The 17,723-nt window shown below is 38.4% G+C and overlaps 1 protein-coding gene across 1 annotated transcript in view; it reads right to left on the bottom strand.

The window, feature by feature from the left end:
• LOC310648985 (transmembrane protease serine 11E-like) overlaps positions 1 to 17,011 on the bottom strand; it is a 63,992-nt gene extending 46,981 nt beyond the window's left edge. Inside the window, exon 1 of the mRNA XM_083377205.1 lies at positions 16,933 to 17,011. The gene's annotated coding sequence lies outside the window, so the exon portion shown is untranslated. The remainder of the gene's footprint in view (positions 1 to 16,932) is intronic.
• Positions 17,012 to 17,723: the final 712 nt, after the last annotated feature.

Here is a 17,723-nt window from a genome sequence, read left to right as displayed (position 1 = left end):
TGCCTCCGGTCAGAGAATGTCGGGAGGGCCTTCTCTGTGGGCGCTCCGGCTCTATGGAACCAACTGCCGGTTGAGCTCCGGATGGCACCGACCTTCGCTCCTTCTGGCACGGTCTGAAGACCCATTTATTTGTACAAGCTGGCCTGGCCTGATGGGGGACGTTAGGGTTTTTAATGGGTTTTTTATATTGTTACTGTTGTTTTTTTTTAATCTGGGCAATTGTTTAATTCTCTTTTAATTTTTGTATTTGCTATTTATATATGCCCTGTTCACCGCCCTGAGTCCCTCGGGAGAAGGGCGGTATACAAATTTAATAAAATGAAATGAAAATGAAATTAATCCCCCTCAGTCCCACCTGGGCCTCCACAGGCACCCCTCAATGTGAAAAATGTTGAGCTGGCCTCACCCCCCCACACACACACCCCGGGCAACCACAATGCTGGGGCTTATTTTTGGGGTAGGGGTTATCTTATGAGCATCCTGAAAAATCATGCTAGGGCTTATTTTCTGGTTGGGTCTTATTTTCAGAGAAACAGCATATCTTTCTATGTTTTTCTTTAGTGACAGCCACTAAAGAAAAGTTGCATTTAAGCAAGTGCAAGATTTTGACAAAGCCAAAATGCCCTGCTACTTTTGAATCATAGCTTTTCTGTAGGACCATTAGTCATTGACTTTCGGGAACATATAATTTGGTTCCCACCCATGCTAAGCCATCCTGTATCGTGCATTCATCCTTATGGGCTTGGAACAATTTGTCCTTCTCCAGTGCCGCTTTTAGGGTGTCCCTTAAGTTCTTTGTCAACCTGATGTTCCCCCCTCCCTATTTCCCATCACATCCCCATGCATCTTTATTGCCCATTTGTTCCCTGTGTCCTCCTCCCCTCTAGCCTTTGATGGCAGGATCCCAGCAAGGTGCCAAACCAAAGATGGCAGAACTGACAGCCATGCACAAATTCAGAGGCAGGACATTGTAGCAATGATAGCTGAATAATACTCATGATTGCATCATCCATACAGGTCACCACACTGTTCAGGCTGCAATGGCTAAATCCATTCCTGATTAGTTCTTTCTTCCTGAAATAACTTGTGTTGTGTTTTCATAATTAAGCATACACAGCTATGTTAACTATAAATAATCATTTTTATTAATATTTAAATCTAATGACATGTTGAAAGGAATGTCTCCAATCTTCTTTCTTTTCCATCACTCCTCCCACATTCCTTCCATTTTCTGACTTTTTCCACTTCCTCTCTACTCATTTCCTTTTTTCCCTTTGCTTAACTAGAAGATTGTATTTTACTGGGCACAAAGCAAACAATGCTCTGCTTATTCATATTTTTAAAAATTAATTCAAGATATGTGGCCTCAGTTAAGTTACATAATCTCCCTATTAATTCCCTCCAATTTATACTTATTGCTATGAAGGGCCTGCACATATCACTTTAAATCAGATTTTGAAAATAATGGCATACCGTATTTTTCGGACCATAAGACGCACTTTTTTTCCCCAAAAGTGGGGGGGAAAACGAGGGTGCATCTTATGGTCAGAAGGTGATGCGTATGGCCAGCCCCAACCTCTGCAAGTGGAGCACGAATCAGCACGTGCTGAGAAACGCCGATCTCACGCTCCTGCACTCTCCCTCGCTCGATTTCAGCTTCCCTTGCTACAAGAGAAAGCAGGCTGAAACGGAGTGAGGCAGATTGCCAGGAATGCGAATCGGCTGATCTCGCGCTGCTGCAATCTGCCTCGTTTCAGCCTGCTTTCTCTTGTAGCAAGGGAAGCTGAAACCGAGCGAGGGAGTTTGCAGGAGCGCAAGATCGGCCGATTCGCATTTCTGGCAATCTCCCTCACTCCGTTTCAGCTTGCTTTCTGCAAGAGAAAGCCGGGCTGCAGGGCCGCCTCCGCGGGTACTGCTCTAATGCAGAGAGGGAAGGATAAAGAGGGAGGGAAGGAAGGAAGGAAGGAAGGAAGGAAGGAAGGAAGGAAGGAAGGAAGGAAGGAAGGAAGGAAGGAAGGAAGGGACAATGGGAGAGGGAGGGAGAGAAAGAGAGAGAGAGAGAAAGAGAGGGAGAGAGAGAGAAGGAGAAAGATTTTTTTCTTTTCCTGCTCTAAAAACTGGGTGCGTCTTATGGTCTGGTGCGTCTTATGGTCTGAAAAATACGGTATATTTAGCATTAGACTTCCAGAGCAAATAGCCTATTAACTAAAAACTAAGAAGCTAGTGCAACGTATAATACTTCTCAGGTTTTAAATCTAAAGTGTAGTATTTTTGTGATAAATCAGCTCATTCAATGTTATAAATATGGTGTTAATTAAGAAACAAATTTATAAATTATTTATTGTTGTTCCAAGCCCAATATCAAGTGCAGTATCATCTTTCTTCTCTTTCCTTTTATTAACTCCTTTGTTAACTCCTGAGAGAAGCAATCTACTACAGAAGTAAAAAAGAACTAAATATACAGAGTACATAGACCATTGTAGGAATTCCTGGCTTTAAACTTTCATTAAGGTTCACTTGCTGATGCACGGGGGTATATTTGCTGGTTTGCCTCAGAGCTAAACTCACTTTGCAAAATAGTTTCTACTCAAACTTCTGGCAACCCTGGTGCAGACTGAGTAGGAACTATCCTCTAAATCTGCTTTCTGCTTTGTATTTGAACCCTTCATCTTTGCCTTGATTCCCTCAGGGCTTTCCATTTGTTGTCTCCTTCCTTTGCTTTGCTTGCTTGAGATTTGGCAATGTCAAAGTTTCTATTCTTGGGGCAGCAGGGGCGGGGGGGGGGGAGAGAAGGGAAGCACTTTAAGAATCCAAAGAGTTTTGTTTTCCATTATGTTTTTCAATGTGGTTTGGAATCCTAAATGCTAACAGCTATTTTATTTTTTATTTTATTTATTTTTATTACATTTATATCCCACCCTTCTCCGAAGACTCAGGGCGGCTTACAAGCTTAGCAGTAGCCTTCATTCTATGTATATGCCTGCTTATTAGAGCTTTCACACACACCCCAAGCGGCATTATTACAAAGTCAGCTTATTGCCCCCAATAATCTGGGTCCTCATTGGCCTCATGATCAAGACTCAACTGTTCTTATTCTTGTGGTCAGACTACATATCCTGAGCACATATCCTGAATGTACATTGGAATCAACTGCAATATGTCAATCTTTCCTGTTACCTTGTATACTCTGCTTGGGCTCTGATGAGATTAGGTATGTATGTATTAGGTATGTAAGTCTGCATACATGTTATTCAGCTAAAACTACTTTTTTCTTGTTATTAATTATTAATTTTAATGCTAGTTTTCACCTTTGAATAAGCTTGTCCTGTGTTTCCCCCTTCTTCACATTCTAACAGTAATCTAGGTGAGGAGCAAAATTTTTTAATGCCTTTTTTGGCTCAATAGAAAAGAAATTGATTTTTCTTTTATGTACTGGATTAATTATGTCCACTATTAGTCCTGGCTTGATTGCTTACATTGTGCACATTTTCACAAGCATGATGATGAATAACAAGGGGAGAAAGGCAGATACTCAGCTTAGCTTGCAGGATCAGAAGGTGTTGAAGGCAACAAATTATTTCCTTCAGGTTTGAGACATGAGTATAGCAGTGAGACAACACTGATCAATCGAACTTCTTCATAATCCCTGGTGGGCACAGGATAGGGATGGTACTTCTGTGCTGATCTCAGAAATCTTCAGTATCATTTGTCATGATATCCTTCTGGGTTGGCTTAGAAGGTTTGGAGTGTGGGCATTGTTCTATGCTAATTTTCCTCCTTTGTTCAAGGCTGCTTCCATACAGCATTGTGATGGGGGAGGGGAGACTACTCCTATGTCTCCCACTCCCATTTAACATCTACAATAAACTGCTGGGTCAGGTTATTTGTCAACATGGGGTGAAATGTCAGCAGTAAGCTGATTATACATAATTATATATTTCCATCTTGGATCAATCAAGTGATGAAAACAAAGTTCTTTTCCAGTGTTTGGAGTCTGTTGGGGTCTGGATGAGAAAGAGCAGAAAGGGTGTGGGCCTCCTGGATATGGAGAGGCTCTGTATTTAACTCTGAAAGAGAACATACTCTCTTAAAAACATTTGGTGTGCAATTTGGCAGTCCTCTTAGAAACACAGCTCTTACTCATGAAACAGGAGGCAGTGGTGGATAGAAGAACCAATCTTGTATACCATATCAACCTATTCTGAGATAAAGAGGCCACATTCACAATCACTCGTGTTTTATATACTCCTTACCTGGACCACTGCAGTTAATTTGGCACAAGGGTGCTCTTGAACAGAATTTGGAAACTGTAATTGGTTCAGAATATGACAGCACAAGCAGGTGTGCCCACATAATACTATTGCTTCCTAACTTGCACTACTTCCAGGTACAATTCAAGATGTTGGTTATCTGTAAGACCCTACATGGCAAAACTGGACTTACTTATTTGTAGGATTGCTTCCCTCTGATTGTTTCTGCTCATATTACCAGATCCAGCGAATGGGCATGCTTGAAATCCTTCTGTGAAACAGAATCAACTAGCAAGACTTAGAAGATACTGTAAGTCTTCTTTCACTAGTCTTCGTTCACTAGTGACACCTGCCCTCTGGAACCACATTCCTCTCTCGTTTGCTGAGCCCCATCCTTGTTAGATTTTCAAAAGACTTAAATATTTGGTTGTTCTCTTGATCACTTTTTTAAAATTTATTTCACAAACTGCACCGGGATTGATTTTTATGTAAAGGAAATAGGAAATATATTGACCTGGTGGGTTGCTCCAGACTATATGAACTAGCACAGGGCTGTCAAACTCAATTTCATTGAGGGCCGCATCAGCATTGCGGTTGCCCTCAGGGGGCCTGGTGGGTGTGGCCTGGGTGGGCGTGGCCTACTGGGTGGGCGTGGCTAGAGTGCGTATGGCCTACTGGGTGGGCGTGGCCAGCTCTACATCGTTCGCATCCAGGGTGCCTATGGGGGCCTGGGCCGGAGTGGGACAGATCTGAAGGTCTCTGGCAGAAGGAGGGTCTCTGGGCCAGGGCCAAGACAGTGGGGGCTGTTCCCTCACTGTTTCCAGGATGGCTTCGTGGGCCGCATGAAACCACTTCGCGGGCCGGATCTGGCCCCCAGGGCCTTGTGTTTGACATGTCTGACCTAGCAGGTCTGGCCTGCAAAAATACAGATCACCCCTAGATGGCAGCAAAGAGATACAGTAATCTCTAGCTCTTTGCTGCCATCTGTTGATTGGGATTGTTCCACTTCAAATCTAGTAGCCCCCAAGTAGAAAGCTTTATGGATATCTAAGGATCACAGGGAACCATCTTGTCAATGTGCTTTCTGGTAAATCCACACTTTGTGAGAGGATTGTTTGCTCTATAGAACTTAATTTCCGGCGCATTTTGTAAACAGGGCTGCAATATACATTAGAAATTAACCCTTCCTTCTCCAGCATCAACCCTTCCCAAGGATTTTATAATTCCTACTTTTTCAATCAGTGACAAATAAATGCTCTATTCATCCACTGAAATACACTTTGAACAAATTGGATAGGACTGAGACTGTGGGGTGTGGGGAGAGAGAGATGAGGAATCTTTCCAGGGCAGTTGTCACTAGAGAAAAAGAGTTCCATTTTGCTGGACTGCAGGAGCATTTTCAGGAATGGTTTTGAGATGCTAGATGGAAAAAGAAGAAGTGGGGGGGAAGGGAATTCAAAAGCATATTTCTTTGTCCTCATCTCATCCCCCCCCCCATGGCTGCAAAATTTATTGCTTCTCCTGTTGATAATTAGAAACAAAATAAATTATGCAGAGATGAAAAAGTGATAAACTAAGCAAAATGGTTTGCTTTGCAAAATATTTATGAGTCACATAATATATTTTCTTCAACAAGAACATAAATATAGGCTATATACGTCTCCCCTGAAACATCATACTGCATTTTTAAAGGCAAAACAATAAAAGTGTAATTCAAATATATCCTCTGCTTCAAAATCATACACAAAATTCCTTTTACCTTTTAGCCTTGGCTGCACAGCAGTAAATGTAAGACCAGAATGTCACCAACTAGCAGCTTTAATGCATTATAAAATTGTATATTAGGACGGGCAAAAATCATGACTCTTTACATCACAAAAGTCATGAAGAAACAGCAATTTGGCAAAACTGTTTCCATTACTTATTCTATTGGCTCATATTTCCAAATTTTAAAAATTGGCAATAATTCATTGGGTGCTTAAAAATACTGTGGAGTTCAACCCAGAACTCTCACTTGAGGCACAAATGCCCAGATTCAAATTATTCCACTTTGTGTCTATTATGCAAAGACTCAGCAATCTGGAGGAGACTCTTGTACTGGGAATGGTGGGAGAAAAGCAAAGAAGAGGGCATTCCGAATCAAGGTGGGTGGATGTAAATGCAGTAGTGACAAGTGCACAATTGGAAGACCTTAAGGTTAGGGACAGATTGTCATAGAGAAAATTTGTCTATGTGGTTGCAATGACACATAATCAATGTGATGTTGGAATAAAACCAAAAATAAAAGTAAAGATCTCTAATCATTTCCAATTCAGTCATTCAGTCCTTAGTCATCTCATGGCTGGACTATTGAAATGTGCTTTTACATGGGGCTACCCTTGAAGAGCATTCAGAAGCTGCAGCTGGTGCACAGCATGGCAGCACAGGTAATTCTGGGGCCCCCAAGAATGGCCCCTGTAGCACCGCTGCTCTGTGAGCTGCATTGGTTGCCTGTCTGCTTCTGGGTGCAATTCAAGATGATCACTTTTAAAGCCCTTCATGGCATTTGAGGCCAGGTTATTTGAGGGACCATCTCACTCCACTGGGATTGGCCTGTCCCACTCACACTGCAGAGGAGGCATGCTGTGGGTCCCATCAGCCCATCATTATTCTGGCTGGTCAGATCCAGGAGGAGGGCCTTCTCTGCTGTTGCTCCTGCTCTCTGGAACATCTTGCTACCCCCAATGTGAGGTTGGCCCCAACCCTCCTATCTTTTTGTAAGGGCCTAAAGATGTGATTCTTCCAGTGGGCTTGGGGCCCCACTGGGGGAACAGCGCAATAGAGGTGGTTGATCAAGTAACAACAGAAATTTTTTATAAATCAATAAACTCTAGGGGTCAGTGCTCATCTCCATTTCTTAGCCAAGGAAGTCGGTGCTGTCTAAAGACATATCCATTGGCCAGCCTGACTGTATGCTGAGGTGCATGGAATGTTGTTACATTCTCACTGAGGTGGAACCTATTTATCTACTCACGTTTGTATGCCTTTGAACTGCTAGGTAGACAGGAGTAGAGGCAAGTAATGATAGCTCACCCTGTTACACAGCATTCAGGTCTCAAACTCAGGCTTTCCAGCTTTCCAGCTGACAAGCTCAGCATCTTTAACAGCTGAGCCACAGGAGCCCCTTAAAAACCAGAAATAACCAACTTCAAATTCTCAGTTATGAATTTGATTAGATGACAGCAAATGAATATGTTTAAATCATTGTATTATCTATAGTCTGCATATTCCTTCCAGTTACCTGCTAAAAAGAGAATCTATACTGCCATAAACTGTTATTCAAATGTCATAAAACAGACACTTTGTCCCTTTGTGCTGCTTCAGATAGTCTATGAAATTTAAAAGATTGCAAAGGCAAACCACAAATTAATGGGTAAACTAATGAGCAAAATCAAAGCAAAGTTGCTTATGCCTAAAGCTATTCTGACATAGATACTCATTTTCTTCATTGTGAATAGGGCTATGCAAAATATATGATTTATATCACGGGTTTACCCCTTTCAACATAGTATCTTGGGTTCTTCCTAATTTGGGTTCTAGTCCTTAATTAATAATTTCTAATTTGAGTTCTACTCTTAATGGAACTACATCCATATAGAGAGAAATAAGAAGTGGGGTATCCTAAGGTTCTGTTTTAGGCTCAGTAATCTTTAATATCCTCATAAATGATTTAGATAAGTGACTCTAGTAGGTGAACTCATCAAAACAACCTAGCTGGCAGGAATAGCCAACCCCCCAGAACATAGGCTCAAGATCTAGATGGATCTCATACTTGAACAATGGGCCATATGTAACAAAATGAAATTCAATGGTGAAAAAAGTAATATTCTACATTTAGGCAAGAAAAATCAAATGCACAGGCACAGTATAGGTATACTGGCTCAATAGTAGTAACTGTGAGAGGGATCTTGGATTCCTACTGGACAATCACTTAAATAGGAGTCAGCAACATATTGCAGCTGCCAAAAAACCCAACACAGTGCTAGGCTGCATTAACAGAAGGATAGAATCAAGATCATATGAAGTGTTATTAGCACTTGTATAAGTCTTTAGGAAGATCACACACACTGTATCTGGTTTTAGACACCACAATATTAAAAAAAAAAAAGATGTTGAGACCTTGGAAAGTATGCAGAGAAGAGCAACAAAGATAATTAGGGGACTGGAGGCTAAAACATATGAAGAACAGTTGCAGGAATTGGGTATGTTTAGTCTAATGAAAACAAAGACTAGGAGTGATATGTTAGCAATGTTTCAATATTTGAGGAACTGCACAAAGAAGACAGAGCCAACCTATTTTCCAAAGCAACAGAAGACAACACAAGAAGTAATGGATGGAAACCAACCAAGCAGAAAAGCAACCTAGAACTAAGGAGAAATCTCCTGCTATTGAGAACAATCAGCCAGTGGAACAGCTTGCCTTGAGAGGTTGTGGGTAATCACAGGACTTCATTTAACTTTAAGAGAAAGATTCCATAAAGATTTATATAAGGCCAGCAAACAGTTCTTCAAATAAAAGTACAATTTAGTTTGATATTATGGAAAATCACTTCAAGACCACATAGGCAACCAATGAAATCAAACCTACACTTCCTTTTCATTTTTAGTTTGATGAAGCTAATGCCAGCCAGCTAATAATATAATACCAGTCAGCTAATAATACCAGCTGACTGGTATTATATGTCTGACTGCTCTTAGCTGAAAGAGCCAAAGGAGATCTTGGAAAATACTGTCTCCTTGCAGGACTCTATCACTAATATAACCTTTTTATGTTGCTCTTGTATTTATCCTTTTATCAAAATTGTACAACTTGGGTTTCCTACAAAAACCTCTTTTTGGTTTCATAAAAATAAATGACTCTTTCTCTGGATTTTGTTAAAAATATTTTTAATAAAAAAGAAATTATCAATTTGGGCAAATCCAAAATGGAGTGGAAAGTATTTTACAAAAGTTTTGGTATGATTTGGCTGGGACGTTACTTTTCTGAAGTTATTTTTTTCTTATAAATACTAAATAAATTATAGTAATTACTAAATTTCCATATGTGCCCTGGAAGCATTTTGTACCATACGGTTTTATGCATTTCATCTTCTGAATACCATAAATCATACATGAATTATAGTTCATCTCTATGGAAGGAAAGACATGACTTAACAATTTATTTAGCTATAAAGATTGGCAAGTTGCTATTCATATCAATAATTGACCTATATACATCTCTTTACATGGAGATAGAATTTTTCAGCTTCCTTATAAGAATTTGCAAACTGTCTTCATTAATGACTGCTCTGAAATGGATTCTGCTCTGTTGAAAATCAAGTGATACATTCAGAAGAACAGTTCTTCCAGACACTTTGACAATGGCTCCTCTGAGGATAGATCAGTCTTTAGGCTCATCCAGAAAGTTGGTTTAACTTGCTTTCCTTTCCTCCCTGAATGTCCCTAAGTATACCAACATCAGTTGGATCAAGTTAGTCATATAGTAGTAACTGAGATTAAAATGAAAGCAAAAAACAACAATTCTTTAGGGACTTCCTGCACCACCCTAATTGCAATCCTGCCTAAAGTGACAAGAGGAACTGGGTAGATCACAGCTTCCAACTCATCACCAGCTCTCTTAAGACCATATATGGAACATAGAGCAAGTTATGGGTAGACAGAAGATGGAAACACTATTTTCACACAAGATCAGAAATACCCCAAGTTAGCCAACCTCAACCATGAGCTAGGAATAAGAGAATATCTGTACTATATCATAAAGGCATGATTTTAATTATTAGGAAGACCCCCTATTGCTGAATTCAGGGAATATTGCTATATCCTTTCTCTACATTTCTCTAAATTCACAGAATATATGTTTCGCTCTATGGGTAATTTCTGAGAAATATGCAATACTGTAGATCAGCAATCATTCAATCTTCCAGCTGTCAAACAAAAAGCAGAAACAAAATACTTTTCTTACTACCCTAAATTGTGCTCCTGAAATACACAGAACCAGGAGTGAACCAGATCCATTCTCTGATATGCATAAAAACCTTAAAACCTCCACATTCTGGTTAACCAGATTCCAACTTCATTTTTGGGCAATCTTAAAGCTACAAATAAAGTGTCTGAAATTTCAGGTTGAATAAAACTAAAATCCATTGAGATTTCTTTCATACTACTTGTAAACTATATATTACATGCAGTTTTATAAAGTCATTTTTGGAGCCTAAAAGGGAAATTGTAGATGAAAAAGATATCTTTGTTACTTTTCTACTCAGAATCCAGGTTTTTTGTACAACAGTTTAAGTTCTGTGCATTCAATGGAATTCTGATTCCTTTGTCAAAACCTGTCCTAATGGTTCGGTTCATTATAAGAAAAATAAAGAATTTTTAAAGTTCTATCCTTGAATCCAAGTCAATTTCAGATACAATTAAAAATAAAAAAAGCTTCAACCATTATTCATTTTCATTCTCAATGTAAAGATGTACAATATTTCAGAGTTTAAAATGACAGCAGATCTTCAACATCATTTAAGATACTGGGGTTCAATTTGCAGAGCACCTAGATGAGGCAAAAGAGAAGAAAAACCAGGACTGTTTATTTATCAACAGGCTTAAGCATATTCACCTATAAGGGGAAAGAGGAAATTTATTTTTCCCCTCCTGCCAATCCTTAATGCTACAGTGCCAAGCCAAATAGCACAGAGTAATTTTATGTTAGATTTAGAAGAACAAGATGTGGACTTAGAATTGCTCATTTGTGTGTCTAAGAGGGTGGTTCTGTGCAAGTTTTTACCTGCTACCTAACCTCACAAAGTTTGCTACAATGATACAAAGAGAGATTTTCCCTTGGAGATTTTGAAAAAAAAGGTATCTATGTGAAAAGAGCAGTAAGGGTGAAATGTAAAATGAATACAAGCCAACCCCTTTTATTTCAACTTTTTATAGAAATAAGGCAGAATTCTCAGCTCTCCAATTACACCGAGGACTTTGTTTCCCATACAAAAGAATTCCAGTCCTATCTGGTTTGCTACTTGTTCTTAGGAGTAGCTTTAACTGTGATGGTGTGGATCAGAAATGACCTAGTTTAGTACAATCCAGTAAGTTAAGAATTTTTACTTGAATCTGTAACTTTACTGAATCAGTTGAGTTGGACTCAACAGAAATATTGCATCTGCTCCATTACCTTTCTCGACATCAACTAATGAACCTGGACAGCCCATATATAGTTTGCTGACAATGTTATAAAACCATGAATTCTAACCTAGATAAGTCAGAATTGGGAAGTGATAGCAAACACTGGTGTGCTGTACAAACCCAAATTGTACTGTAACAGAATGTATTATTTGTATAAGATGTCTAACTCAGAATGTATTGGTTCCATATGTTTGCTACATAAACACAGTAGTGTTTGTTACAGTAGATTGGCTTCTTGGGAAAATACTACTACTATATCTTATTATCTAAGGAAGTAATTCATCCTTCCAAAGCTAATCCAACACTGTTGATAAAAGGGAGGCGCGATTATCTATAAAAGCATATCAGGTCCTAATGACTATATTGAAAGAACCATATTGATTAGGGCATAGGAATATTCTCTATTTTTTTCTGTACTCTTGTGTTCTTTCAAGATTCATCAGGATATGTATTCTTTTCATGGGGACATCCACATATTGTTGGGTTGTAATACCGTTCTCCTTTCACTGTTGTTGCTGATAGCAAGATCATTTTGCTCATACCATTTTAGCTCCTCCTTATATGTCCATATAAGAAAGTCCATATGCCCAAGGGGAAATGGTTAAATAGATTAGCACATAATTGATTAGGTCAGCAAGTAAGAAAAGTAATGATAGGAAACTCAAAGGTGCTTTTTCAAGACGCAACTGGAGTTTCTTGTTTTCTTTGAAGAAGTTTCACTTCTCATCCAAGAAGCTTCTTCAGCTCTGACTGGATAGTGAGGAATGGAAAGATGTATATTCATTGCATACAGCTGGTCATTTGCATTCTTTTACAGAATTGTTGAGGCAACTTGGAGGTTTAATCTGTGTCCTCAATGTCACCTGAATAGTGCAAATGGGTGTGGAGCCTTCTTGAAAGCTTCTTGGATGAGAAATGAAATGTCTTCAAGGAAAAACAAGAAAGTTCAGTTGCCTCTTTAAGAAGCACCTTTGGGACAACCATGACCTGGATGACTGAGAATCTCCACAGACATTTAGCTATGCACTTTGGGATAATGGTAGGAAACAACTGGAGTTTCAATAGCTTTCTGGGCAGACTTCTTTAATGTAAAAACCATGAAAAAGTCTTGCTGCTTTATTTAAGTTTAATCAGAAATGTGGCCTTAATAGAATTTAGCAAGCAGCTGCGTAACTTATTGTCTACATTTACTCTTTCTGCTATGGTTGCAATTATAATAGGTGCAATAGTACAGGTCAAAGTCTCAAAATGTTCTTCTTGACTGCCTCATTTTTGTCCGTGCTCGTATGATTGTTCACACAATAATGTAAGAGGCAGAGTTTGTCCTGCAAATCCACACTGTGCATTTTATCACTTTTCCCTGCTTCTAACTGTTTGTGGATGGCTATGTGTCCTTATAGTTTGCTAAGCAAAAATATGGAAGTTATGCCTTTAGATGTTTTTTTCAGTTTCCCAACATATGTACAAGTTTTGACATTTCATGATGATCTCCCATCCAACCATAATCAGATTTGACTCTTTTTTCCCCCAGTTCAGCCAAGATTAATAGGCACTGCTACCTTGCTTGCCTTCGGCCTTATTAAAAATTATTTAACTCCTCAGGTAGTATATTGTTTCTTTTTTCAAAATCACTTAACCTAGAATGGAAATCATATTTTGACCCAAATCCACTTTAAGCATAACTGTTTAAGAATTTAAAGAATAATCCCCACATTTGCCTGAAAATATAAGAGTTTGAAAATCAGAAGAAAGTAGGTCACATATGCTGGCCCCTCCTGTACTTCTCCAATTTCTATACATTCATTTAGGACATCTGAAGAAGTAAATATGGGGAGTCCTTAGCATTTTATTTCTGTTTTATGTTGGTATCAGTTTTCCTTAACTCAGGGGTTTCAAACGGCTGGCACGTGCCCCAAATACATCATCTGGAAGCCGCGTCCACCCCATTCCCGGCAATGGCAAAACTGTCCCGATACATTGCATGACGTCACATGATGTCGCGAGTTTGACATGTCTGCCTTAACTGATATCATCCAAACAGCTGGACCAATTCCAGTAATTGCCAGCCAGCAGAGTGTCAGGCCCAGCTGAAAAGTTACCTAGAACAATCCAGCCAAAGTTTAGCTCTTTATTTGCTGAGATAGATAGATAGATAGATAGAGAGAGAGAGAGAGAGAGAGAGAGAGAGAGAGAGAGAGAGAGAGAGAGAGAGAGAAAGAAAGAAAGAAAGAAAGAAAGAAAGAAAGAAAGAAAGAAAGAAAGAAAGAAAGAAAGAAAGGATCTTGCCAGACTAAACCAGTACTATTCTCTCCCTAAAGGATATTTCCTGGGAGCAGGGCTTTTTTTCTCATAGAACGCTCAGAACGGAGTTCCGGCACCTTTTCTGGATAGAACCTTGTAGGGTAGGCAAGGTGGGTTGTATGACATGTGTGAGTTCCGGCACTTTTCTCTTTTACAAAAAAAGCACTGCCTGGGAGATTCTAGGGAGTGGCTTTCCTAACTCTGTCGCCATCTCTTGAACCAGCACCAGGCTGTGTTGCCTCTTGTCTCACCTCCTCCCCCCACCCCAACTGAAATGTGCTCCCTTCTTCCTGTGAAATTGCCACTACCTGCAGTCCACCACACTACCTTCCCTGTTCATCATACATAGACTAAAATTGTGGTAGTAAAAGTCTCCACTGAAATATAATAGGATATATGACATACAAAGATTTTCATAAATAAATTAAAATTTAAAAATAAAGAAGTGGGGGGACACACAAAACAGCTATCTTTTTATATTGAGCCATAATTTTATCCACTTATAAATCTGATACTACAAAGTAACATGAAACTACTTTTGTACATAGACACTGTTTTATAAAGTAGTACAATTCACATAAATATTATATCTGTCCATTCCCCCTTTTAATTCATCTGCACTGATTCTAAATTCCATTCTACTACTTTTTAATTCTCAGAAGTAGAAAAGCAAGAATGCAATTGAATAAAGAGGAAGCACAAATGCCAGAACAGAAATTAGAGAGATATTAATAATCAGTTATCTCTGCTTTACTAATCTTCATTAAAGGAAACCCAAACTCTTCCTAAAAATACTTGTTCAGTTCATTGCAGTGTATTTATTTCTAATAGCTTTTTAATGTTAATATCTATTTTAAAAAGAAGAAGCAATACACACTTTTTTTAAAAAAAAATGATTTTAAGAACTTCTCTTGGGCACACATCGTCCAATAATTTTGCTAGTCCTATTTCAGCACTATTTTGAAAGTTTCTCTGGCAATAACTCAGGCTGAGTTATTTTCTAGGAGGAATTGACTCGGAGTGGCTGTTGCAGAGGTGGAGGAAGTAGTCTCTGTTCATTTTACCATTCAAGTGGTAAACAGGGATTAAAGCCAATCAACAGGCTACCATCAAGAAGGGTAGGTGCTCTCTTTCAAAATGTATGAATTGCTGGAAGAAAGGGTAAGACATTTTGACCAATGGCAAATGTGTTCTCTTTTTTTGTGGGACTCTACAACCCTAATATTGAGGAGTTTACTTGTAAATCAGGTAGGACGCCTAGACTAGAAAAGAAAACAATCCTGGTCAAGTTATTGGTTCATAAAAGAAGCCTATGTACTGTAAGAAGATTAGATTTTAGATGATAAACACTGAAGCAAACAGAACTGCTGAAATTTCTTTCTGCTCTTTTAACATTTGCAGTTTGATGAAAAGGAGAGAAAGTTCTAAGTAAAAATTGCAGGTATGCAGAACAGTGTTCTGTTCTCATTGCCTGACCCAGATAGAAGATTATGGCTTAAATGAGGGACGCTCTGCTATCCGTCCAGGAAAGGATGGAATTATAAAATTTTAGATTATTATTAATTAATGAAATGCAGATGAATTGATATCAGGTTTACTTTATGTTTTAGTCCAATCTATAATTTTGGGGAGTGTGTTTCCCCTTCTAGGTGTTAGCTCTTTAGGTAAGTAGAGCAACAATATCTTCAAATTAGGTACAGAAACATAACCTTAAAAAACAATCAGGGTTTTCTTATACTAAAGAAAATAAGGGCAGGTTTTTTGAGGGGGGATTTTCCCCCTTATCTTGCCTCTTTCCAGGATTATGTAACCTTTTCTGGAAGCCCTCTCCCCCCCCATTCACTCATTCCTTCCCTATCTCTAAGACCAGCATTCCTTCAGAATAGGCTATTCAAAGGGCGTGCCCCAATTCAGAAAAAAAAATAAACTTATGGGGATACTTTTTGGAAAAAAGAAGATAAATGTGTTTTTTCCTCTACAAAACAAAATATTTAAGCTTTGGAATGTGTTATTCCTATAATAAACAACTTTCCTTGATAGAAGACCTCTGGACAAAACAGCAATTGTTAACTAACTGCCTTCCTTGCATGAGCCCAAAGTCTGTATCTAGTTTACTATGCTGTTTTCAACACCCATCATCCAGATTTCTTGGCATAAAACACTGAAACTCCTCTTTTCAGAGCTTACAGAAACTCATCTTCAGACTTCACAATGTAATACAAACAAATACAATACAATCATTGTTCAATAGTGTCCGTACAATAGCAGCAAGTATGGAACATTTTCAGGATATCATGTAACACCCCCCCCCCCCAAAAAAAAAGGTTTATACACAAGTAACCTACTTTTTTGCAAATTTCCCAGGACATTTTACTGAAAAACACCTATAAATCTCTGAAATAAATAACCCCTTCATAGTTTTGTCTCAAGATGTAAATTGTCACAAACAACAATTTCATCTTTTCAAGAAAAGAATAGATGCTAGAAGTAAAAAAATCCCATAATGGTAACAATTAATTAATAGTTTATTAATTAACTCCTTTACAAATGAAAAATGATGAGTGTTCAGATCCAAATACAGTCACCCTGTACAACAAGGTCTGCACTGTTAAAATATTGAGAGGAAGTGAGAAGGGGAGAAAACTGACTTAAATGAAAAACTCTGCAGAGGATTACGTCTTTTCCTAAGCTTGATCACACTAAATTCAATGAAACTGATTTCCAAGTGGAATAAAAGTTTGAACCCTCTTGTTTTTTCTCTCACTCTCTACACCTATCTGAAAATCTATGGAGAGAAGATGAGACATTAAGTTCTCATTTTGTGGTAACTTTTCCATACTTCTGTTCAAGTGCAGCCTGAGAGAAATCAGTAATAATGTTCCCCATAACTCTAGGGTGGTTGTTTGTTTATTTTATTTATTTATTTTATTATAAAGTGTTTCTTGCCCTTTCAGCTACCTCCCATAATCAACAAGTGGAAAAGTAGCTCTAGGAGAAAAACCAGATTTTTGGTCAAAACTCTGACCAGAAAGCCATTGCCAGCTGGGGAAGGTAGTCTGCCACATCTAGGAAGTATGGCATGGAAGTCAAATAATACAATGCCCATTGTTGCTGTGGCAGCTTTTTGTCTTGCCTTCTGAAAAAGGAGAAGAGCACTTACCTGTTGGTGCCAGCTGTAGCCAAGCAGCTCCTTTTGTGCTGGGCTGCGTTCACAGTAGGTAGTGTGGCATCACTGCAAGGGCTAGATTCTTTATGAGCTGTATTAGGTTAAAAAAAGAAGCTACCAATGAGATAAATAAAAACAAGTTGGACAAGTCTTGGTGACAAAAGTTTCATTATGTAGTATGATTTCACAGGAGGAATCATAACCATAACAGTGCCTTATGCTCTTAATTCATAATACATTCATCCAAGAATCTCTGTGACTTTACAAGCAATAATTAATTGTTCCTTGCATCACAATTTCAGCAAGGTAAGTAAATATAAATCAAAAGAACAGTGAAAAGGAAGAACAAAGCTTATGTTTGTAATCTAATGAAAAAGAATTTGGTAGAACAAGACAAGGAACTTGATATGATGTTGGTATTAAAAATGACAGACATTTAACAAGTCATATATGGTTATTGAAAATTTATCTGGAGTTGCCTCAACAGCATGTAGAAATGTATTAAAGATTAACAACAATGAAAAAGATATTGTTGATATTTAGTTCAGAAGGATGTGTGACAACAATTTACTACTATACCCCCATCAGTCCATTACAGTTTCTTTGATTGACCATTGTTTTAAAAACTCATTGCTACGTAAGCATATGTGACAGCCTTCCAAAATCAGTTTACATTAAATTCTCCAGTTCCATTGAATAAATTTGCAATTATATGAGAAGAAAAAAAGTGATGTAAGTCTTATATACCCAGTTAAGATTATAATATGTATTAAATATATTATATA

This window comes from Vipera ursinii (genome assembly GCF_947247035.1).
Source record: "Vipera ursinii genome assembly, chromosome: Z".
Lineage (NCBI taxonomy): Eukaryota > Metazoa > Chordata > Lepidosauria > Squamata > Viperidae > Vipera > Vipera ursinii.
This window is presented reverse-complemented; position numbering and strand designations above follow the sequence as displayed.